The following is a 27033-nucleotide window of genomic DNA, read 5'->3' on the forward strand; positions in this document are numbered from 1 at the left end:
ACCCAATGAGTTCCTTAGAACCACTGCCACCCTGTAGTGACGTGTAACTTGATCAAACTGGAAAAGATGATTAAAAGACATGTTGCACTGAAATAACAGTTCTTAGCTAAAATATCTGCACTGTATTATCACTTTAGCTGTACACATGCTGCTGCTGAATCTGCTCTGGCACAAAGTTCCTAATGTGAAGGCCAATAGTTGATCAAAAGTTGTAATATTACGTTCATTCACACATAACCCCTATCCCTAGTAGTCAGTGTAAATATAGATTTCGCTACCAGCTGTTTATACAACCACCACTTCAACCTGTCAATATGCAGTTTGAAAGTCAGCACGATGTTCATTAATTTAGAATGCTCATCCAATACGGTAAAATTCCCCACTATTCCATTATCTGTAGCTTCCATTATTAAAACAGGATTTACCTTCGAGATAAATCAGTTATATCTGCACACACATAGGGGCACGTTCAACTAATACGGCAAACGATTTCGCAATCAGTTCGAAAATGGATGTAAATTCGGCAGTATCCTCAAAAAGTTTAGGAAATGATCCTTGTAATTCTTTCAAATCCACAATTGATATTCAAGCCTTGCGTTTCCTTTTAATAGCAGTGAGATTAGTGAACTGGTCTGAGATTGTTAGAATGTGTCCCCTCTATTACACGAGTTTCCTTCTAAATGTTCTAAGTTTCGATCCTACACTCCTTTTTCCTTCATAAATTCAACAACAGCGTATTTAAAATTAAGAATTCGATCCCGGTATGCCACTTGACTTAATCAACGTACTTTGCAGATACATATGAAGCGTCCATACTTTTCATTCAGTTCCATCGAAATCTGTTGCAACAGACAGTGTAATAATGCGTGCGACTTTAGAAAATTTACTGTTCATACTACCTATTTCATCACGTGCTCCATGCCTGCAAATTTAGCACAAAATTCTTCTAGAAGTACAGAACAATGAATCCCGTACAAATAATCTCTCGATGGTTGTAATTTTTTGGTATTTAAATTTCCTGATCTTTTACTGTATCACATATGGTATCATTAATTCCTTGTTTGTTGTGCAGCTGTTTTATTCTACTCCCTTTAGCTGACGGTACGCACATGTGACAGGATATTCTGCTCCATCTACGTTCTATTGAAACACGCAATGAACTACGAAATAGCTGCTATGGCAGAATCATTAAAAACCATTAAACGTCGATACAAACTTTCTGGATGTTATTTGAAACTTGTGACTGTGAAAAATTCTAATTATTGCTTCGCCTTACTATTGTTGCTGTTTGTGGTTATAGAATGGGTGTAAAGTCACACGAGTTTGTCAGATGACTACATAAATCTACTTTTGTCTCAAAGTACTGCCAATCGGTGGAGAACCACTGTAAAGTGCAGATGAGAATTATAGTTGTTTTCTGTATGGACTGGCAGCAGTGGGATGAAAAGTGCTACTCATAGGTTAAGACAATATTGGAGGACTTGTTAATCAAGGGCAAGGCCAATTAGTATAGCGCATAAGTTATTTAACATAATTTTCTGTCTTCATCACTATTTTATTTTATAAACCGTGTGTCTTCACGCGTCTCGAATTAAGCAATTATCAGAATAGAACACATTAGAAACAAACAAAGGGTATTTATTCTTATAATGACAGAATTTTACGTACGTATAAAATAAACTGAAACATTCTAAATTTAAAGTACGTCGGTACATAGATTCTTGGCAGAGCCCAGTGTAAGACCGTACCATGTACGAATGCAAATTTTTTTACTGAGGCCACTTTCACTGAAATATAGCTAAAAAATAATATTTCGCATCCGTTATGTCCTGTTAGTGCAGTAGGGTTTTCGTGTTAAATTTCTAACAGTACTATAATAATAAATAATAATTTTTTATTAGATATATCATATAAATTGAACCTAAAAGAATAGTGTAACGTACCTTACCCCACGACTTCAATACATATTATTCACTATTGAGTCATACGATGGCGTGACGTGGGAACGTGACAGTGTAAAAAAAAGTACATTGACGGAAGAAACAGCAACAGCGAAAAATTTCTGGAATACTTTTTTCTAGGTAACATAAGCGATTAACATTGCAAGATCACTGGTTAATATAAGCGCTAGAAAAACCTTTACAAACGCGAAATGCTGGTATATCAATATTACCAGTGTAGCCAGCATAATGTTGAATGCCAGCATGCAAACGCGAATGCATTGTGTTGTACAGGTGCTAGATGTCAGTTTGTGGGATGGAATTCCTTACGTGTAGCACTTGGTCGGCCAGTATACGGACGGTTAATGGTGTTTGTGGATGATGCTACACTTGTCGTCCAGTGATGTTCCATTTGTATTCGCTTGGAGACAGGTTTGGTGATCGATCAGATCAAGGCAACATGTCGACAGTGTGTAGAGCGTGTTAGGTTACAACAGCAATATATGGGGAAGCGTTATACAGTTGGAAAATATCCCTTGGAATGTTGTTCATTAATGGCAGCACAACAGGTCCAATTACTAGATTGACGTACAAATTTGAAGTCGAGGTGCATGAGACAATCATGAGAGTGCTCCCACTGTCATAAGAAATCGCACCGTAGACCATAACTCTAGGTGCAAGTCCAGTGTGTCTAGGATGCAGACAAGTTAGTTGCAACCCTCAACTAGCCCCATCTTTTTAAGTAACACACGGCCATCACTGTCGCCGAGCTTAACCAGATCTCACCAGGAAACACAACATACATCTACTACGCCCTCCAATGTGGTCCAGCTTGACACCACCGAAGTCCGAAATGGCAGTAGTTTGGAGTCAGTGGAATACGTGCTACAGGGAGTCCGGCTCGGAGCTGTCCTTGAAGTAACCTATCTGTCACAGTTCGTTGTGTCCCTGTGGTGCCAACTGCTGCTTGTAGCAGCAGTATGATGCGGCAGAGACATAAGCCGAACACGATGGTTTCCTCTCGATAATGCCTCGTGGCCATCCCTGCCCGGTCTTTTTGTAGCCATACGTTCTCGTCACCTCCACTGCCAGCTATCATGTACAGTGACTGCGTTCTCACCAAGTCTTTCTCCAATTTCACAGAAGGAAATCCAGCTTCTCGTAGTCTTATTACACGACCTCGTTCAAACTCAGTGAGGCGTCGATAACAGCGTCTTTGTCGCTTTAAAGGCATTCTTGACTAACATCAACTCTCCCCGTCCAGTCTCAAACTTAACTAACGCTCACGAGCTTTACAGCGTTTATGTAAAGTAAACCTGATTTATATGCTCATAGTGGCGCTACTAGTGCCACTCTTATGCAACTGGTGCGAAATTTTAGTAGTAGTTAATTTTCAGACATAGAAACACACCTACTAACTTTTGTTTGGAAATTTTCGGTAAGGACTATCGGATCAAACTGCTGAGGTCATCGGTCCCTAGGCTTACACACTAATTAAACTAATTTAAAGTAACTTACGCTAAGGACAACACACACACACCCATGGCCGAGGGAGGACTTGAACCTCCGACGGGCGGGGAGGGGGGGGGGGGGGGGGGGAACCGCGTGAACCATGACAAGACGCCACAGACCGCACTGCTATCCCGCGCGGGTAACTTTTGTTTATGTGACACAAATCCTTCTACGTGTTGCGATTTTTGCCCGTGCATGTGTACTGTACAATCGGATCAGATACGAATAGGGAAGTATTCTAGCGACGATGCTGGCCGAGAGTAGATAAGTCTACTGATATAAGCGACTTTCACCAAGGGCAGATTGTTGTGTCCCGGATTCTGGTAACGACCTTGATAAAAATGGCTATTCACGTGCTATAGTCGTGGATATCTATGCAAGTTTGTTGGAGGACGCTGAAACCAAAAAGTACGCGACAGGTGTTTATGTCCTCACCTTAGCACAGAACATGGAAGTCGGGGGGCATGCCCGCTGAGTACAGTGCTGGTGCAGACATGTTTCGAAACGAACCTTTAAGGACAAATTGTTGGACACGAGGATTCGAAGCAGACGACCCCTACTCTACTCATGTCGACAAAACGACTTCGCAAATTACGATGTCGGGATCAATGGAAATATGTAGCCTGGGCGCATGAGTTAGTTTTGTAGTTACACCAGGTCGATGATCGTGATCAAATAACCGTCATGTAGGCAAACGGCTGTCTAAAACATGCACCGCCACACTGATACAGGCGATTGGTGCCGCATTATACTATGGAAGACATTTACTGGGCTTCCATGAAACGTCTGGTAGTAACTTGACCACAATGAAAGCCGTGAACTCTGTGAATATATTGCCAACCACCTGTTTCCTTTCATGCTTGAGGTTCTTCCTGACGTCTATGGTATTATCCGGCAGTATAATTGTCGGTGTCACAAGGCTGCAAGCCTGACACAATGGTTTAAGGACTGTAACGAGAAATTCACGGTGAAGACTTAGTCACCAAATTCGCCTTATCTGGGCCCGATGTAACCCATATGGGACACTATCGGACGATAGCTTCACTGCCACATACCATCAGGCCGTAAATTTCGGTAATTGCTTCTTTGTGTAGATATCTGGTGCTACATACTTCCAGAAACCTATAGAGGACTTCCCGTATGGCTAAATTCTAGTTTTGGCACTGGAATCATAACTCCATACCCCACGGATGGCGACTGATGTACTAGCACCATTTGAATACTTCAATAGCTCTTCAAAGATGAGCACCGGTTAGCACAATGGAGTCGCATTCCGGAGAACGACGGTTTAAAACTGTGTCTGACCACCGAAATTTCGGTTATCTGTGATTTCTCTTAATCGCTATAGGTAAATTCGGTGACGGTTCCTTTTAAATGGCACGGCACGGCCTATTCCCTTATGCTTTCTCAAAATCTTCCTTCCTTCAAAGATAAGACGAAAAACAGTTAAATATAAAATCATTTCGTTCATTAATGTAGAGTTCTCTGTCCCTCTATCTGTCTGTTTGTCCCACCGTAAACAAGTATTTCATATCTTCCAGTTTATTTAAAGCGTAGTTTTTCGGTGCCGTATTTAAAAATTGTAAATTACTTTACATACGGCTTATTTTGTATTTATCGGTGTTTATGCGCCAGTCGCATAAGAGTAGCGCTGGTAGCACTACTACGAGGACACACATCAGGTTTGCTTTAAATACACGCTGTAACGGTATAGAGCGTGAGTTACCTTCGAGACTGGACGTGGTGAGTTGATATTAGTCAAGAATACCTTTAGGCTGACAAAGATGCGATTATCAACACCTCACTCAGTTGGAACGAGGGTGTGTTGTACGGCTACGAGAATCTGGATATTACTTGCACAGAACACCTTTGTCGACTTCACAGGTGTGCTTTCAAAATCGAATGACGAATTTGCTGCTCGACTGACTATTAAAATGTGTCCCTCCCGCCGGAGGTTCGAGTCCTCCCTCGGGCATGGGTGTGTGTGTTGTTATTAGCATAGGTTAGTTTAAGTTAGTTTAAGCTGTGTGTAAGTCTAGGGACCGATGACTTCTGCAGTCTGGTCCCTTAAGAACTGACACACATTTGAACGTAATTAAAATGTATCACTGTCTTAACACTTAATTATATAAACTCTCGAACCAATTAATTTGTTACGTTACGCGCCGAACTGATGTCACAAATTCGACCCCATTACTTCTGTGTTAGTAAAGGCTATATTCACATACGCTTTCCTTCAATCTGAACAATTCTGTCTTTTAATCTATTTCACTGCAATATATTGTTTATTACGAGTCTGCCAGTTTACCTGAGTGGTTACGTGCTTGCCTCACATGTAAAAGGCCCGGGTCCGATTCCCTGCCGGGTTGGAGATTTTCTCCGCTCGTGGACTGGGTGTTGTGTTGTCCTCATCATCACCGACGGGCAAGTCGCCCAGTGTGGCGTCGCCGGCAAGAAGTCTTGCAACCCGGTAGCCCAACTACCCCGGATGGGGCCTCCCATACAGCAATGCCACACGGTCGTTTCATTTTTTGTTCTTTTAAGTCTTACATTTTTCATTTTTTTTCCATTCAGTTTCTCAAATGTACCGACAGATAGAAAATTACGACACCAAGAAGGAGTTGTGGAACGTAAACGAAAATTGGTAGGGGTGTTTCTACACATAAAAGACGACGTCTATTCGAATTTCGCGCCAGTCGCATAAGAGTAGCGCTGGTAGCACTACTACGAGGACACACATCAGGTTTGCTTTAAATACACGCTGTAACGGTATAGAGCGTGAGTTACCTTCGAGACTGGACGTGGTGAGTTGATATTAGTCAAGAATACCTTTAGGCTGACAAAGATGCGATTATCAACACCTCACTCAGTTGGAACGAGGGTGTGTTGTAGGGCTACGAGAATCTGGATATTACTTCTGCGAATGGCGGGAATGTAGTGACTGTATATGATTTCTGGAAGCGGTGGTTACAAGAATATACGGTCGTGAGAAGACTACACCACAGACGGACACGTGGTACTACCGAGAGGGAAAACTCTCGTGTTCGGCATATGGCTTTGGTGCATCGTAATGCATATAGAGCAGCAGTTTACGCAGCATTTGGCACTACAGTGACACAACGAACTGTAACAAATCAGTTACTTCAATGCTAGTGCCGAGTCACATGCCCTGTACCGTGTGTTCCACTGACACCAAACCACCGCCATTTGCGACTTCGGTGGTGTCAAGTGAGAATACGCGGGAGGGCAGCTTCGACGTCTGTTGTGTTCTCTGAAAACTGGTTCTGCTTCGGAGCCAGTGATGGCCGTGTGTTGGTTAGAAGGACGTATGTTGATAGTCTGCAACTAACCTGTCTGCGTGCCAGACACACTGGACCAACACCTTGAATTGTGATCTGGAATGCGATTTCGTATGACAACAGGAGAATCTCGTGGTTATCCCACGCACCCTGGCTCCTAACTTGTACGTCAATCTTGTGATTCCACGAGCTGTGCTGCCATTAATGAACAGCATTCCAGGGGATATTTTCCAACAGTATAAGTCTCGCCCACATACCACTGTTGTAACCCACCATGCTCTACCGAGTGTCAACATGTTGCCTTGGCCTGCTCGATCACCAGATCTGGCTCCCGTCGAGCACATATGTAACACCATCGGACGACAACTCCAGCGTCATCCACAAACAGCGTTAATTGTCCCTGTATTGACCGACTAAGGGCAACGGGCATGGTACTCCATCTGACAAACTGACGTCTGGCACCTGTACAACACAATGTATTCACGTTTGCTTCATTCAACATTCTGGGGGTTACACTGGTTATTGATGTACCAGCATTTCACATTTGCAGTTGTTTATGTCGCGCTTACACTAACTTGTGATTTAGAAATTTTAATCTCAAATATATTACCTAGACAAATGTATTCCCGAAACGTCATTATTCTACATTAATTACTTTTTGCCGTTGCGATTTTTTTCTGTCAGTGAGTTTTCCGGAACATGTATGCTTGTATCGCTTGGATTTTGCCACTTGCAGTATTACGCAAACTATTATTCAAGCTCATCATAATTTTAATGGAAGATTAAGGAACGTATGGAACGCTAAACTAAAGCAGGCTGTGGGAACCGGTCGTGAGTCGCGCTTGGGTAGCTCAGTCGGTAATGCACTTTCTCGTGAAAAGCAAAGGTCCTGAGTACGCACGCAGTTTTAATCTGCCCGAAACTTTCATATCAGCGCACACTCCGCTGCAGAGTTAAAATCTCATTCTAAAATACGCTCATTGGTGTCTTCTCGGATGACAAGAGCCGATAATTATAACTGCACTAGATTTCATCGGTTTAAAAAGCCTCCAAGTAAATATTTACCATTTTTCTTGGCGGCTGTGAGACCTATAAAGGTAATGCTGTCTTTCGTTTTGAGCTCTAAAATAAATTAATATTTGTTGGTTGCATTTCTAAGCGTATTGACTCAGCACCTAGACACACTCCATGGCTATCTGTGATTAAAAAGCATGCTCAGTCAGACATATGACTGTCGACTACAAGAGTAAAAACTGGCATTTCTGTGTGAGTAAGAAATCGCGTTTAGGTGTATTGGACTTTGTAATCGGGAGCGGTAATAGTGTGCCTCTACATCATTACAAATGTTCAAATGTGTGTGAAATCTTATGGGACTTAACTGCTAAGGGCAACAGTCCCTAAGCTTACACATACTTCACGTAAATTAGCCTAAGGACAAACACACACACCCATGCCCGAGGGAGGACTCGAACCTCCGCCGGGAACAGCCGCACAGTCCATGACTTCAGCGCCTTAAACCGCTCGGCTAATCCCGCGTGGCTACATCATTACAACCAGCAGATATTTAAGAACAATTTGGAGATGTCTATCGCAGTGATTAGAACTAAAACTAGAGGATTAAGTTCGTCAGAAGCCATTTGATTGGAGATGATTTTGCGTCTGCGAGAAACGGGAGCAGCAGGAGAGAAATCGTGGGAAGATGAAAGCGTTGGCAGCCACTGCAAAGTGTCAGGCCGCCAAGAGATATGAATCTATATAATTATTGTAGTAATGGTTTAAATAACCACAGCAGTCCATCCTAAATACGTTGTAGTGGCACGAAAGTTATGATTCCAGGAATATAGTGCAAAGGCTTTCTGTCATATATGGATGCATCGAATACATTATCTTGCTGAAGCGTTTAATGGTTCAAATGGCTCTGAGCACTATGGGACTTAACAGCTGAGGTTATCAGTCCCCTAGAACATAGAACTACTTAAACCTAACTAACCTAAGGACATCACACACATCCATGCCCGAGGCAGAATTCGAACCTGCGACAGTAGCGGTCGCGCGGTTACAGACTTAAGCGCCTAGAACCGCTCGGTCACCCCAGCTGGCAGCATTTAATGCTTAAAGTACAAAACTATCTGAAAGCAAAAGTGAAATGAAAATAAACAAATGCTGTAATAAGAATTTTCTGGATCATCTGTTATAAGACTTTTAAAGCGACTGATAAATTACATGACAGCGCTTAATGGTTGGAACTACGTGCATCAGAGAACATATGTAAACTTGCATTAAGATGAAATTCTTAGATTTATAGAGATTCTGGCACCATAGTTCGCTGAATTCTCGAGCCAACAGCAATTCTACCTTGCACTGTAACATCTCTCTCTCTCTCTCTCTCTCTCTCTCTCTCTCTCTCTCTCTGCCGGCCACGGTGGCTGTGCGGTTCTAGGGGCTCCAGTCCGGAGCCGCGCTGCTGCTGCAGTCGCAGGTGAGAATCCTGCCTCGGGCATGGGTGTGTGTGATGTCCTTAGGTTAGTTAGGTTTAAGTAGTTCTAAGTTCTAGGGGACTGACGACCACAGCAGTTGAGTCCCATAGTGCTCAGAGCCGTTTGAACCATTTGTCTCTCTCTCTCTCTCTCTCTCTCTCTCTTCCTTTCTGTCTGCCACCCTCCCTCTCTCTCTCTCACACACACACACACACACATTGCCATTAAAGTTCAAATCTACAAAAAGTTTATTGTCCTGCTGACGACAAGAGCGACCGTCTCGTGCAATTTGAACTGATACAGGTACAACATCACTTGCTAATTGACGTGATTTCCGGCGACGTCGACGCACACTTTGTGTGGGACGAACATAGTCACTGTTAGAGACAGTGGCACTGGGTGGAGTGGAATTAACTACATGAATGTCCATGGGTGAAGGTCCACGAGCCTGAGTGTCCTTGGTTCGATTCCGGCGCGAAGCAAAGGGCCTGGAATGATTAAGAGTGTCTGATCTGAGCTTTTTCTGGCAAACACTTTGAACATGTCCTTTCTTGTTACAGAAAAAGCAAATAGCTTGGCGTGACAGGCAATTTTCACGCGAATGTCTAGTAGCACACCGCGGGCATGATTTCACTGCAGTTGTATGCTGTCGCGGAACACCTGGTTTAGAGCGTGGCGGCAGCTGCGCGGACGTATGCGAGGGCAGTTTACCGGGCCGTGCAGTGCGCCCGGCGGGCTGGTTAATGTTACACACGGCTGGCGAAGTTGCAAGTGATTCCTGAGCAAAGTCAAGTGTGTCTTGTCTATCTAATATGTCTATCACTTGCTGGAGGGAGGGATTAACTAGTTTCAAAATCTGTTCCCGTATGTGAACATCAGAAACGTTCTGTGCTATTGCATCACGTACCATAGTATCTGAATAAGGGAGTCCACATTCACACTCAAAAGCACAATCCCTTGTAAGGCATTGCAATGTTGCAACCCACTCCCTATGAGTTTGACCGGCCGTATGTTTTGTACAAAAGAAAGTATACCTTTTTGCAACTACATTAACTGTTTCCTTGAAATAGGCATCTAAAGCAACAAAAGTTCATCGTAGGACAGAGTTGCTACGTCGCATCGGGGAAATAATTTCACTATCACACGGTACGTTTGCACCCCTACACACGCCAATAAAAAAGGCTGCCGCTCGTTACCTTGAGTTCTGTAGGCGGCGAGATGAAATCCAAACTGGCGTGACCACTCCGTCGATGTTTCCTTAGCTGGTTCATAGGGCCTAAAAGGCGGCGCAACTGCGAGTTGTGGCTGCGGTAGCGGTGAAGCGGCGGCGGCCGCATCGTTTTGCAGTGCACGTTGACCCTGGACGAGCTGTCCAAGGGCATCCGATAACGCCTGGGTCTGCTGAGTCTGCAAGCGATAAAATTCGGACAGTACATCTGGCGAAGCCATGACACAAGTAAATGTAAGCAATTAGAGAGAACAAGACCCTTTCCGTTGACTCGTCGCCAAAAATTGTTGTGTCTAGACAAGACAGCCTAGACACAATGAGAGGAAGCCGAAAGGCACGCGCTAAGCCAAAGCAGGGTGCGTGAGGTCTGAAACAGGATACGTAATGAATGCTATAAAGAAAAGTATGTAGCTTCTGGAATACTTAACTTTAATCCATCCTTTTGGTACATCTGGAGATTGTGGCGATACAAGTGAGACTCTTTAGATACATGCAATGTTACTAATGGCGCCTTGCTAGGTCGTAGCCATTGACTCAGCTGAAGGTTATTCTAACTATTGGCTCGGCTAATGAGCAATGCTTCGTCCATGTAGTCGCTAACAAAGTCGTCCGTACAACTGGGGCGAGTGCTAGTCCGTATCTCGAGACCTGCCTTGTGGTGGCGCTCGGTCTGCGACCACACTGTGGCGACACGCAGGTCCGACATGTACTAATGGACCGCGGCCGATTTAAAACTATCACCTAGCAAGTGTGGTGTCTGGCGGTGACACCACAAGTGCTACGTCGTCTGCTAATGCCAGTACATTTACTTTTGCTCCAATTTTAATTCCCTCTTTTGCTTCACTTGCTGCGTCCAGGGCTTCCTATATTACAATGTTGAACAAGAGGGTTGATATTCTATCTCCTTGCCTGACTCCCGATTTTATGTCAAACACCTGAGAATATTCACCAACAATTTTCACCACCCCTTTCAAGCCTTTCTGTGTCACTTTATTCTTCGATATTCCGAAACTCTGCATTTTCTCCCACAACTTATCTATGGATATACTGTCATAGGCTTACTTAAAATCAATAAATAGTAATGCCATTGTTTTGTTACACTCCCAGTATTTGAATATAGCTTCTTTCAGTATGAATATCTGGTTAGTAGTTGAACGATTTTTCATAAATCCCACTTGTTTCTCATTTACTATATCTTTTAAATATGGTTCTCATTTTATCTGGAGGATGTTGGAGAACACACTATAGGCGGTGCTCATTAATGGGATGCCTCTGTAGTTCCTGCATTGTTGTTTGTCTTCCTTTATATGAATTGGTATTATTATCGCTTCTGTTCACTCCTCTGACATTCTTTCTACATTCCAGATGTTCGTAACACGTCTGTGTATTTGTTTTGTAATTTTTAACATTTCAGCTGTTATAGTACTGTCTCGTTGTCGGCGGTTCCACGAAGGGACCTACACCCTGATTATCATGTTGTTGATCCATTTCTGCACTTCTGTCTTTAACATTTATAAGCTCCCCAAAATGTTCGCTTCATATTCCCATACCTTTGGATCTATCAAGAATTGTATTGCCACTTTTATCTTTAATGCCATTAATACGTGGTATACATCTTTTTCTGAAAAATCTGACTGACCTGTAAAAATCTCTTGTATTCCCAACACTTTTATCCTCCTTTTGACTTTTGATTAAATTATCCACGTTTTCTTCCTTTTTCCTTCTGAGAAGATTTTTGGTTTCTCAATTCACATTTACGTATCCTTCTTTGCTTTCGTTGGAATCCTCTTGTAGGTGTTTTTCCTTCGCTGTTCTTTCTTTCACTTATAGCTCACATTCTTCTGAAAACGATGGATTTTCCTTCCTTTTTTTTCTTTTTCCGAATACTTCTAGCGCCGCTTCTTCCACAGCTGCTTTTATCATTTCCCAGTGGTTTTCTGTGTCAACATTGTCTTCCATTGTTAGAACTGCAAATTTTTTTTCAATATTAATAACAACCTCCTGTGCTTTTCCGTTATCTTTCAATCTGCCTATATCGGTGTTATGGTCTTTTATTCTCTCCCCCCATCTCCAGGCTTTTCTATGCCTATTCTTTGATGTACATCTGCTACGACTAGATAATGGTTTTCACATTCATTATTTCACTTTTATATCTTTGATCTACAAGGACAAGGTGTATTTGCTTTTTTGTTCTTCCATCTGGTGATACCCAAGTTACCTTGTGAATGTCCTTTCGAGGAAAGTGTGTGCTCATAAACCTTAGGTTGCCTGCACTTGCACAGCTTAGTAGCCTCACTCCATTACCAGTACTTTCAACATGTAGGCTTTAAGTCATAGCTATTCCTTTCCAGATGATCTCCCTTCCAACTTTATCATTGCCATCTCCCACAATGGGCTTCATATCATATCCTGGTGCCTTACTAATTACCTCTTCGAGAATTTCGTAAAAACTTCCTTTTCGGCCTCCGCTTCCTCAGTCGGAGCATAGAGTGTAACTATTGTTATAGTCGTACACTCCTGGAAATTGAAATAAGAACACCGTGAATTCATTGTCCCAGGAAGGGGAAACTTTATTGACACATTCCTGGGGTCAGATACATCACATGATCACACTGACAGAACCACAGGCACATAGACACAGGCAACAGAGTATGCACAATGTCGGCACAAGTACAGTGTATATCCACCTTTCGTAGCAATGCAGGCTGCTATTCTCCCATGGAGACGATCGTAGAGATGCTGGATGTAGTCATGTGGAACGGCTTGCCATGCCATTTCCACCTGGCGCCTCAGTTGGACCAGCGTTCGTGCTGGACGTGCAGACCGCGTGAGACGACGCTTCATCCAGTCCCAAACATGCTCAATGGGGGACAGATCCGGAGATCTTTCTGGCCAGGGTAGTTGACTTACACCTTCTAGAGCACGTTGGGTGGCACGTGATACATGCGGACGTGCATTGTCCTGTTGGAACAGCAAGTTCCCTTGCCGGTCTAGGAATGGTAGACCGATGGGTTCGATGACGGTTTGGATGTACCGTGCACTATTCAGTGTCCCCTCGAAGATCACCAGTGGTGTACGGCCAGTGTAGGAGATCGCTCCCCACACCATGATGCCAGGTGTTGGCCCTGTGTGCCTCGGTCGTATGCAGTTCTGATTGTGTCGCTCACCTGCACGGCGCCAAACACGCATACGACCATCATTGGCACCAAGGCAGAAGCGACTCTCATCGCTGAAGACGACACGTCTCCATTCGTCCCTCCATTCACGCCTGTCGCGACACCACTGGAGGCGGGCTGCACGATGTTGGGGCGTGAGCGGAAGACGGCCTAACGGTGTGCGGGACCGTAGCCCAGCTTCATGGAGACGGTTGCGAATGGTCCTCGCCGATACCCCAGGAGCAACAGTGTCCCTGATTTGCTGGAAAGTGGCGGTGCGGTCCCCTACGGCACTGCGTAGGATCCCACGGTCTTGGCGTGCATCCGTGCGTCGCTGCGGTCCGGTCCCAGGTCGACGGGCACGTGCACCTTCCGCCGACCACTGGCGACAACATCGATGTACTGTGGAGACCTCACGCCCCACGTGTTGAGCAATTCGGCGGTACGTCCACCCGGCCTCCCGCATGCCCACTATACGCCCTCGCTCAAAGTCCGTCAACTGCACATACGGTTCACGTCCACGCTGTCGCGGCATGCTACCAGTGTTAAAGACTGCGATGGAGCTCCGTATGCCACGGCAAACTGGCTGACACTGACGGCGGCGGTGCACAAATGCTGCGCAGCTAGCGCCATTCGACGGCCAACACCGCGGTTCCTGGTGTGTCCGCTGTGCCGTGCGTGTGATCATTGCTTGTACAGCCCTCTCGCAGTGTCCGGAGCAAGTATGGTGGGTCTGACACACCGGTGTCAATGTGTTCTTTTTTCCATTTCCACGAGTATATTTGTGAATCTACAGTTTAGTCTCATGACAGCTATTCTGTCATCAATCGGTTGGAAATCAATTACTGCCGTAGCTTAACTTTTTCTGACAATAAAACTTGCTCCCTTCCAGGACTTCCCATCTTCTGATGCACTGTAGTATAGAATATGCCTGTCCATTTAAAGTTTTTCTGTTCCTGGATCTCTAATTTGTTGTAGTGCTACAAAATCCATTTCATATCTGTCGATTTCTTCTGACAGAATATTGTGGGTTCCAAGTGTTGCCAAAGTCCTAATGTTCCCCGTTCCAAATCGTAAGTCCTTGTTCGTAGAAGTAGAGAAGTAGTTACATTAAAATTTTGACGACACTGACTGCGGGAAAATTATGTAGATATTAATTTTTTTCTGTGTGCCAAAAGGAGTGAGTTGAAGTCAGAACCATAGTGTCAGTAGTGTATGGAGGATAAAGTGAACTGTTTGTGGAAAAACATGTAAGAAGTGGGCCACAGGGTAGCCTAAAACAGGGTTTTCCAAAACGATTTGTCTCTGAAGTATTTAATTCCTTTTTTACGAGTCTGTATGTACTGAGTGCCGTTGCATTGTCACTGTGTAGAATATTGGATTGGTTTCAGTCCGGCTCGTGGAAGAAATTCGTGGGAGAGAGAGAGAGCGCGGACGTATTAGACCACTGCAGCTGTTGAAAGTGAAGGTAACTGATAATAAATTAGCTGCAACCAGTTACTTACACAGGCGTTTAATTTTTCCATAATGACATATCAGGTTGCCTGGCATCCCATCTTCAGAACCATTTCTTTATTTGCTTGTCGTGAAATTTTTTTCACTTAAGGTGTTGCAGAATTTTGCAGGCGGTTGTTGTGGAGACACTTGTTGTAAAACATCATGAATAAAGAAACAATGTTCACGACTTGTAAATAAATGTAAACGTCTGAAGATGGGGTGAACATAAAATAGATGTACTCTCAACACTGCGTGTTTTGAGGCATAATTTGCTGGCTTTGCCTTTCGGGAAATTGATGTTGTTCACATCGGGGCGTTAGCTCGAAAGAAATTAACGTTACGAGCACTATAATTTTTACGTCATGCCATAGGAGAGCTGCAGTCGCTTCTTACGATGATCTTACCAGCGAGCTTAAGTAAGTATGTGAATAAGGCGCGCCGGTCACCGAAGGTTGCCCATACCTTGCGCAGAATGTGATTTAACGGCCTTTCCACACTAAAGAAATAACTGTCTAAGAGAAAGACCTCTTCAGAATACTTTGTTGTAAGCTCGATGAGAAAGGGCATAAAGCGAATCCTGATAGTCTTTTTTTGTGACTACTGCGCATATATTGTTCAATTTAGTTTCATTTGTTATGGCGTTTTGGCTATGCCATTATTACATCAAAACTCACTGGGCTGCTGCTCCACTTAGCCATGGATTTCATTGTAAATGCACGCCCGGGTTCCCGGGTTCGATTCCCGGCGGGGTCAGGGATTTTCTCTGCCTCGTGATGGCTGGGTGTTGTGTGATGTCCTTAGGTTAGTTAGGTTTAAGTGGTTCTAAGTTCTGGGGGACTGATGACCATAGATGTTAAGTCCCATAGTGCTCAGAGCCCTTTGAACCATTTGAACCATTGTAAATGGCAAACAACTTGGCTTTACGAGTTCGGATTTCCTGTCTAATGCAGCAGTGGCCAAAACGATGTAATAAATGAAGATACATTAAGTGATTTAGACTTTATTAGTCATAAAACCTTATAACGATTGTGGACTAATTCAAGGAGTTTATTTCTGCTTTTAACAATATTCTTGTTTATTCTTATCCAATATATATTTTTATTAATGGATTTGGCTATTGCCTGTTTAATTGTGGTGCAAAATTGCAGATTCGTGTTCCCCGTTTATGGCTTACGAGGAGACCACACTGCAATAGTACTTTTATAACAGTTTATATTGATGGTTTGCAACGTTCAGAACTCAAATATCAATTTCACAAAGCAGTCGGACGTAACTCTTAACAGTTTTCGAGAAAATCGATTTTAAATTTTTCGGAGTGTCTTTAATACCCTAAATTACGATCGACTTTTCGGCAGGCGGAATGGTGCTTTGGTAGAGCACTTACCTGCCACTTGGGCGGCCCGGGAGGGCCGTGAAAGAGGCAGTTTACTGCCTGCTCCAGCGTCACGAAATATTCAGAGTGAAGCGCAAAACGCAAACACTAGGCGTAGACGGTGGAGTCCGTCCGATCGACGTTGCAGAGGAAATGTGCGGCTCTACTGATCCGCCGAATGAGTGGACGGACAACCGCTCTGTTAAGGTCGTACCGACCAGAGTCCCAGGAAGGTGCTGCAACATAACAGATATCCCGTATAGGTTAAAATACGTAGCGAAATATTTCCTACGAAGAGAATACTTCTTCGACGCAATTACAAACCTAAGCACGTCGTAAAAACGATTGAGGCGAAGAAACCTAAACGCGAATAGAAACAAGTGTGCAAAATTTTTACGACGTGGTACAAAAGCAGTCAACAACGCCGTGCCCACTAAGGCACTACTTCCAGCCATGAAAGTCAGGCTGTCAGAGAAATACTACGCCTGCGACGACACCGACATCCTAGAACATTCCTTCCAAATCGAAGGCACGTAAATAATATGAAAACCTACAGAAACATGCTGCCAATGGTCAACAGAAGTGGTCTACGTGTTACACGGCTCAGTTACATTATTGTGACCACTGCCCATCTTTCATGTCAGCATGCAAGAACCACTACAAGACGGCAGGAGACAGCACTACCAGTGGAGGGTATACAGAGCGAGTCGGAGGGGGGGGGGGGGGGGGGGGGTTGGAGCGGGAAACAGTTCAGTCATTGCCATAATTGGAACGCACTATTTGACGTCCAACAGAGCCTGACCATCGGCTTCCGGGTGAAGGGTGGAAGCATTTCTCAAATGGTGGTTAAGTACGTAAATTGTGCGCGTGGAGCCGTTGTTAAAGCACACCTGCATGGCAAAACAGTGTTATCCAAAACCGCCCCCAAGGCCACTGTGGTGCGTCACGGGCCATACACTGTGTGATAAAAAGTATCCAAACGCCCCTCCCCCCCCCCCCCCTAAAAAAAATACATACTTTTTCACACTAGATGCATTGTGCTGCCACATGCTACCACGTATTCCTTGTCCCTTGGTCCCTTCAACCCCCACGAACCAACCAACCAACCACGTACTCCATATCAGCGACCTCAGTAGTTTTTGGACGTTTGTGGTAAGGTCTTCTGGGACTAAACTGCTGGGGTCATCGGTCCCCAAGCTTACGCACTACTTACTCTGACTTAAACTAACTTAAGTTAAGGACAACATACACACCCATGCCCGAGGGAGGACTCGAACCTCCGAGTGGAGGAGCCGACCGGACAGCGACAAGTCGCCTGAGACCGCGCGGCTACACCGCGCACGACGACCTCAATAGTTAGTAGACATCGTGAGAGAGCAGAATGGGGTGCTCCTCGGAACTCACGGACTTCGAACGTGGTCAGGTGGTAGGGTGTCACTTGTGTCATTCGTGTGTACGCGAGATTTCCACACTCCTAAACATCCTTAAGCCCACTGTTTACGATGTGGTAGTGATGCGGAAACGTGAAGGGATACGTACAGGACAGAGGCGTACAGGCCGACCTCGTCTGTTGACTGACAGAGACCGCCGACAGCTGGAGTGGGATGTAATGCGTAGTAGGCACACATCGATCTAGACCATCACACAGGAATTCCAAACTGCCTCAGGATCCACTGCAAGTACTATGACAGTTAGGCGGGAGGTGAGAAAACTTGGATTTCATGGTCGAGCGGCTGCTCATAAGGCACACATCACTCTGGTAAATGCCAAACGATTCCTCGCTTGATGTAAGGAGTGTCAACACTGGACGATTGAAAAGTGGAAAAACGTTGTGTGGAGTGACAAACCATGGTACACAATGTGGCGATCCGAAGACAGGGTGAGGATATGGCGAATGCTCAATATGTCATCTGCCTGCATGTGTAGAGCCAACAGTAAAATTCGGAGACGGTGGTGTTATGATGTCGTCGTGCTTTTCATGGAGGGGGCTTGCACCCCTTGTTGTTTTGCATAGCACTAACACAGCACATGCTTACATTTCAATTTTAAGCATATCCTTGCTTCCCAGTGTTCAAGAACAATTCGAGGACGGTGATTGAATCTTTCAACACGATCAATCGCTTTTTCATAATCACGGCCTGGGGTGGAGTGGTTACTCGACAAGAACATCCCTGTAATGGACTGGTCTGCACAAAGACCTGACCTAAAACCTATAGAACATCTTTGGGATGTTTCGAAACGCTGACTTCGTGCCAAGCCTCACCGACCGACATCGATATCTCACCTCAGTGTAGCACACCATGAAGAATGGGCTGCCATTCCCCAATAAACCTTCCAGCACCTGGTTCAACGTATGCCTGCTAGAGTGGAAGCTGTCATCAAGGCTAATGGTGGGCCAACACCATACTGAATTCCAGCATTACCGATGGAGGGCACCACGAACTTGTACGTCATTTTCAGTTTGGTGTCCGGATACTTTCGATCACATAGCGTAGACGCAAGGGGTGAACAAAGGCTGAGGATAAGTGTTCTGGCGACCAGACGACGTAGAGCAACTGATCACCACATGAACCAAGGGAGTACCAACAGTGTCTCCTCAACGAACGTTCAGAGAATGTTGCTGTGTATGGGCCTCCGCAGCCGACATCTGGTTTATCTACCCATGCTGACTGCTGTCAATCGTCGACGAACGCTGGAATTTGCATGCCAATACCGCAGCTGGAAGTCCACTGCGAAGCGACAGGTGGCCTTTCCAGGTGAATCACGTTTTATACTGCATCGGACAGATGGCCGTTGGCATTTACGGCAAGAAACGTCTGAACCAACACCCTGCAACAATCGTCGGGAGGGTCATGGCCGGAGAAGGGAGCGTTATAATCTGGGGAATGTTTTCGAGACATTACCTGGCTAATCTCGTCATTCTGGAAGGCACAAAGCTTCAAAACAAGTATGCATTTACCCTTAACATCCATGCCTATCCCTACATTCATTTTGTGTTTCCACAGCATGATGGCATTTACCAGGACGGCAATGCAACGTGTCACACAGCTCGCATCATACGTGCGTGGTTTCAAGAGCAGCAGAATAAGTGTACTGTATTCTCTGTCCACTAGACTCCCAGGATTTAAACCTAATCGAGAATCTGGTATCACCTCGACCAGACTGTTCGAGAAACATAGTGCAGATGGCCACGGCATCGGAATCAGGATAGCTCCACATCGTTGTCGGTAACTTCCAGAACCTCTGTGACTCCTTTCCTGCGTATCTTGCAGCGGTCCTCGTTGCAGAAGGTGCTATTCAGGCTTTTGACAAGCCATCTTATTAGGTGACTGGATAGTGTATAAACAAAGAGCTACTTACCGTCCCTCACAAAAATATTACCCACATCAAAGGTGACAAATCACAACGGTAGTAACTGGGTACATTGAGCGCACCAAAGGTTTATTTAATGAGCAAACCCAACCCACCCACAAAAATAAAATAAGATAGGATATAAAAAATCAAATCAATAACAAATTTATTCAAGCAATGAACTCTAGCTTGTGAAATACACTCCTGGAAATTGAAATAAGAACACCGTGAATTCATTGTCCCAGGAAGGGGAAACTTTATTGACACATTCCTGGGGTCAGATACATCACATGATCACACTGACAGAACCACACGCACATAGACACAGGCAACAGAGCATGCACAATGTCGGCACTAGTACAGTGTATATCCACCTTTCGCAGCAATGCAGGCTGCTATTCTCCCATGGCGACGATCGTAGAGATTCTGGATGTAGTCCTGTGGAACGGCTTGCCATGCCATTTCCACCTGGCGCCTCAGTTGGACCAGCGTTCGTGCTGGACGTGCAGACCGCGTGAGACGACGCTTCATCCAGTCCCAAACATGCTCAATGGGGGACAGATCCGGAGATCTTGCTGGCCAGGGTAGTTGACTCACACTTTCTAGAGCACGTTGGGTGGCACGGGATACATACGGACGTGCATTGTCCTGTTGGAACAGCAAGTTCCCTTGCCGGTCTAGGAATGGTAGAACGATGGGTTCGATGACCGTTTGGATGTACCGTGCACTATTCAGTGTCCCCTCGACGATCACTAGTGGTGTACGGCCAGTGTAGTAGATCGCTCCCCACACCATGATGCCGGGTGTTGGCCCTGTGTGTCTTGGTCGTATGCAGTCCTGATTGTGTCGCTCACCTGCACGGCGCCAAACACGCATACGACCATCATTGGCACCAAGGCAGAAGCGACTCTCATCGCTGAAGACGACACGTCTCCATTCGTCCCTCCATTCACGCCTGTCGCGACACCACTAGAGGCGGGCTGCACGATGTTGGGGCGTGAGCGGAAGACGGCCTAACGGTGTGCGGGACCGTAGCCCAGCTTCATGGAGACGGTTGCGAATGGTCCTCGCCGATACCCCAGGAGCAACAGTGTCCCTAATTTGCTGGGAAGTGGTGGTGCGGTCCCCTACGGCACTGCGTAGGATCCTACGGTATTGGCGTGCATCCGTGCGTCGCTGCGGTCCGGTCCCAGGTCGACGGGCACGTGCACCTTCGGCCGACCACTGGCGACAACATCGATGTACTGTGGAGACCTCACGCCCCACGTGTTGAGCAATTCGGCGGTACATCCACCCGGCCTCCCGCATGCCCACTATACGTCCTCGCTCAAAGTCCGTCAACTGCACATACGGTTCACGTCCACGCTGTCGCGGCATGCTACCAGTGTTAAAGACTGCGATGGAGCTCCGTATGCCACGGCAAACTGGCTGACACTGACGGCGGCGGTGCACAAATGCTGCGCAACTAGCGCCATTCGACGGCCAACACCGCGGTTCCTGGTGTGTCCGCTGTGCCGTGCGTGTGATCATTGCTTGTGCAGCGCTCTCGCAGTGTCCGGAGCAAGTATGGTGTGTCTGACACACCGGTGTGAATGTGTTCTTTTTTCCATTTCCAGGAGTGTACGTTATGATTATATTGACCTCTCTTCATTCCGTTATACTATAGCGGTGATATTAATCTTCAAAACATTCAAACTTCGATTCACTTATCACTTTATTAAACCTGTCTGGCAAAAATTTACTGTCAATCCCCATACAAATTTTCCTTCCATATCTGGTATTTAAATATTCACATCCCATAATTTAATACAATTCCTTTTTCGCTAGCTCACCGATATTTATAAACCAAACAGAATCGCTTGCATTATTTAGCCTCTTTAGTAGAGAATCCATTTATATAGATTAAAAAGATAACAATATTAAAAATTTTCACTCGAAATTCTATGCTGAGTATCATATGTAAAATTTTTCTTACCATACATGACTTCAGAATTTTATCATTAAAAATGGCAACTAATTTTATTGAATTTTTCTGTGTGGCCAACACATTCATTCTCCTAGACATATTTACAACAATAATTGCTCAATAAAGCTGATGGGATTTACATAACATCGTCATTCAATTGAGTGACTCTCTTAAAGTCGAAGAAAGGATCATATGCTTTCAGATAATTATTTGGTGGATCAAGATTCCAAAATTCTTGAGGAAAAAAATCATTTCTTCCAACTTCTACTTAGATTTTGTAATTTAATATGATCGAATATAGAAGAATCAATTAGTTTATTATTTTTTCGATTAGTTAGAAAAACCACGAGAATACTTCAAAATTTCTTTTTCGTTCTAATCTGGCTTTTTCTACTGTTTGTGATTCAAAGAAAAAAACTGGAATTTTTGGATTATTTAATCCTTCTTCTTCAAGCTCTAGTGAATATTCTGGTTCATACCTTAATACAGGAACATGAATTTCCATAGATTCTACTACAATTTTACCTCTCTTGGAAGTGTATTGCTTATTTCATTTTTATCACCCCACTTAAGAATAGCATGTCCAGCTCTTGAACTCCCAGTAAAAATTTCTGTTAAGCCTCCTTCCCACACCACTTCCGTATAATCTTTGAAAAACCCACCGAAAAAATTTATTGGGAAAAGTACTTCGTTTTTCTTACTTTTTATCTTACCATTATGAAGCATATGACGTTCCATAGTCAAAGTTAATCTCATAATGACAGATGAAGAAATAAATGGATGTTCCATTATAGACAACATATTTTCTTTCTTTATAGTAATGACACCAAACAATTTTGCCACATAGTTATGAATTAATTTTTTTGGATTTTCCATGATATGATGGATAATCTGTACCATCTCCTACAATGATACTAAAACTCATATACAACTGAGCATGATTTGGATGAATCCACCAATCTCCAGATTTTCCATTACATGATGGATAATTTGTACCATCTGCTACAATAGTACTAGAACTCATATATAATTGAGCATGATGTGGATGAATCCATCAATCTCCAATATTTATATTAATCTCATTGTTCTTATTGGGTACATTTAGATTATTTTTAGTCTTCTGCTTCACAGGGAATGTGTAAAACTGACAATTCTCGATTTTGTTCATGATTTAGTATGAATACAATTTATTAAGACATTTCTTAAACTTCTGTTATACAAACACCATTAAAGTCAATCAAACTGTCATTTTCAACATAGTTATAGTTATTTCTAAATTTTGAACTGGACCAAAAATAGTAATATTAACAGGATAATGTGGTTCATGAATTATTGGTCCACCAGAGTCTGCATTAGGTTTGAAAGTGGCAATAATATTAGTTTCTTGATGAAAATGATCAGTATGCTTTACAAACATCCCACTAGCCAATGAAAAATTACATTAATTAATTCAAATTGAATAATTTTAGGAACATCATTAGCATCCTTCCAATGCTATCTTTTATATCATGTATAACTTAACAGCACTCTCAATGATTACTCTATCTAAAATTTCATCTGCTTTTGTGTGAATATTAGGCTTTTATGAATGAATAAATTTTTCTAAGTTTTTCAAACTATACTGACCAGTTGATATTTCTATTATTTCTGCATTACAATATTGTTTATTATCTTTCAATATAATATTTCGAGTTAAAAAATTTGAATAAAAACCAACCAGTGCAACATTACGAAGGTGGTCTCATACAGGCATATTCAATCTTTTTTTGAGAAAAGATGACTTGTCACTCCATTGAAATAATCTGTTCATTTACTATTAAAAATTATGTAATTAAATGAATACTGATTGGGAACTAAAAATACAAGATTCCTGAGAAGAAATAACAAAAATAAACATGGTAAACTTTTACCAAATTCTATTCAATGTGCAATCATAGGACCAGGTTACTGCAAAAAGACAACACTAATTATACATAATTATGTTCTAGAACCTATTGGTTGAACGGGAATAAAATTAATTATTTGTATATTTATTCTAAAAGTTTAGATCAACTGAAATATCAGGAAATTATAAAAAGATTATTCCATTATATCAATATCAAGAAAATTCAGTAGTAGTATTTGATGACTTCATTCTTGAAAATCAGCATACAGTTAGAGAATATTCTATTATAGCAAGACATAAAGACCTAGATTGTTTTTATTCAGCTCAGACATATTCGAAAGAAGTTTAGACACTTACTTAAATCATATTTATCATGAGTTTGATGGTGGCAATTTAAAACTTGGTAATTTTAAAGAAATGTGTAGTAAATGTTGGAATGATCAATTTGGATGTTTTGCTATGGACAAGACTAGAAAAGCGAACAAAGGAAAGTTCAGAAATAAAATAATATATAAACGTTAAACATAAACATACATGTTAAACATATATACTAAAAATGTTTAATTAATATTTCTTCATCTCTATTAAATGGTCACAAAATAATATGAAGAAGTAGTTGTTAAAAAATCTATGTGAAATGGAAGAGTAAAAGAACAGTTAAATGAAGAGTTTAAAAAAGGGAAGAAACAACCAAGAACAGAGTATGAAAAATATAAAGAAGAACATCAACCAGTTATTGATGCAGTTGAAAAACTTAATGAAGTATCAAAGGATTAGGTGATAATGTTTTGAAAGTTATTGAAGGAAATAGAGAAGTTGAAAAGCAAATGGGTCCTTATTCTCATTATCAGTTAGAAGAGTTTAATGATATATGGCCAATTAAAGAATATGAAAGTCCACAGCATCACTAATTATACTTTCAGTGAATAATAAATAAGAGTTTTTTTAATAAAGTATGGAGAAGAGAGAGAGAGAGAAAAAAGTATAAAAATGTTAAAATAACAAATGAAAGTTAAAGAATGTTAGAATGCATTAATCATAGGGAAGATAAAGTTTTTGGATTAAGACCTGTTGTTCATTTAAATTCTTTGGTAAATTACCAGTAAAATTTGATGGAGATAAATTAACTATTGGTGATAGGACATATGAAGGTGCAGATGGATTAATGAATCTTTTAACTAAGAAGCAGACGACTATGGAAGACATGAATAGATTATTTATAGGTTCTGACTTATCAGATTATGCAGATATATTATACAATTCAGGAGTATTATGCTCTGATAATAATCCAAATAAAATAAAATCGAGTATAGATAATTAATAAAAATATTTGATAAAGGAAATTGTTGAAGAGTTTTTCCAGCACTGAGAAAAAAAATTTGGTGCTTCATTGCAAAGTGAAGGAGAAATAGTTGGTGAAGGCTTACTGAAAGAACAGTCAGAAAAACCAATCGAATATATTTGGATAAATGTTGTCTGTCGATTAACTGATAGATCAGCTATGATACATGGGGAAGAATTAGCTGGAAATAAAAATTATGACAATGAAAAAGTGGGGATAAAGCAAATTTTGCCAAATAAATTTAGTAATTTCGTCGTCAAATCCCAAAAGGAATTCCATATTTGATTAGAATTTTGAATAATCCTTTTCATAGTTTTGGAAAAGTAAAAAACACGGAAACAGATTACTCAATTGGGTTTTAAACAAAGTACCAATGCCTCAGATACATCTTCCAATCTGTAAATTTTGTTGGCCTTTCATTAAGCTAGAAGAAAGATTAGCATATGGAGAGCAGGGAATTAATCCATTAGACGAAGCTTGAATTACCTATCGCAATCATAAAGATTTAGAAAAAAGACATGAAGCAGATGAAGATGTTCAATTAGCTGCAAAAGAAAGAATGCATGTGAGTGATGCTTCATTACGAGAAAATGTCGCAGTCGCTGCAGTTCGAGGAATTATGTATGGAAACAGAAAATTAGGTTTGGGCTTAGGTGTGGATGGCAATGTTGGGGAGTGTAAACATATCTAAAAAATATTAATCGTTGTAAATTTTGTAATATATATAAATGAATAACTTCTCAATCGATTATACTTGGATACCTAGTGGCAAAACTAAACCAAACTATATTATATTTAAATTAAATAATGATCAGTTAAATAGTCCTGAACCCTTTTTAACTGATTCAGAAAAAAGAAAGGCAGAGAAAAAACTGGTGGCAACTCACTTATTACACCAGGTATTTCCTGTTGTGGAAATAATTATTGAATATCTAACAAATAAGAAAGAAGGCACAAGATTAACACAACATCTATATGGATTTATTCCATTACTGTTAGCAGCATTACCATATCTAGCAACTATTGGTTCACTTGCTGGCGGATCTGCAGCAATTACAAATACCGTAATGAACAGAATTGGCAGAACACAAAAGACATAATCAAGCAATGGAAAAGAAAGGTGTGGGATCTAGATAAAAATTAAAAAATAATCCATTTGTATCCTACTTCATCAAGTAATTTCTATATAGAAGAATTAGTTAATCAATTAAAACTCATACAATTTCGAGGCACTTTTATTATCCATTAATTAAGAAACATCCTAGAGAATAGGAATCCAGAATAATTAATTTAGATAGATCTGATCATGTTAGTTCTCACTGAATTTGTTATTATAAGAATAAAGATATAAAATGTGTTTTGATTCATTTGGTGATAATACACCAATTAAACTAATTAATTATTTGGGAAAAAAGGTCTGTACTACAATTCTGAGAGAATAGAAAATATTAGTGAAGCAATTTGTGGTCATTTGTGTCGATTTGCATTAAAATTACTGTCAGATAAATACAGGATCAATGACATTTTGACTTTATTAAATGGACATTTTAGGAAATAAAACTAATAAGGAGAGCAATGGAAAAATAAAAAGACAGAGAATTAGAAAACATGAAAAGAGCAATTGTTCCCAAAACAGAAAATCTAATTAAACAATATCATAGAGAATAATGAACCATTTTTAAAGTAGCTAAAGGATATATTGATTTTAAGGGCAGATGAATAGTAGATGTAAAAGATTCAGTAAATGATTATGATGCTGTTACAAAACAGTACCTAGAAAAGGAGATAGTCAATCTTGTAATAAAACCAGAATACACAAGCATTCCAATTCAGTAATTATGTCAATAAATAAGAATTAAAAAATCCTGTTACAAAAAGTGAACACATCAAGATGCTCTCAGATTTAAGGCAAAGGAATCGTATTCTCGATGGTATCATGGAACTTCATAATAAAGAAATAAACAAAATGAAAACAGGTGTCATACATTAGATAAAATAAATTCACTAGA

This window comes from Schistocerca serialis, chromosome 3 (assembly GCF_023864345.2).
Source record: "Schistocerca serialis cubense isolate TAMUIC-IGC-003099 chromosome 3, iqSchSeri2.2, whole genome shotgun sequence".
NCBI lineage: Eukaryota > Metazoa > Arthropoda > Insecta > Orthoptera > Acrididae > Schistocerca > Schistocerca serialis.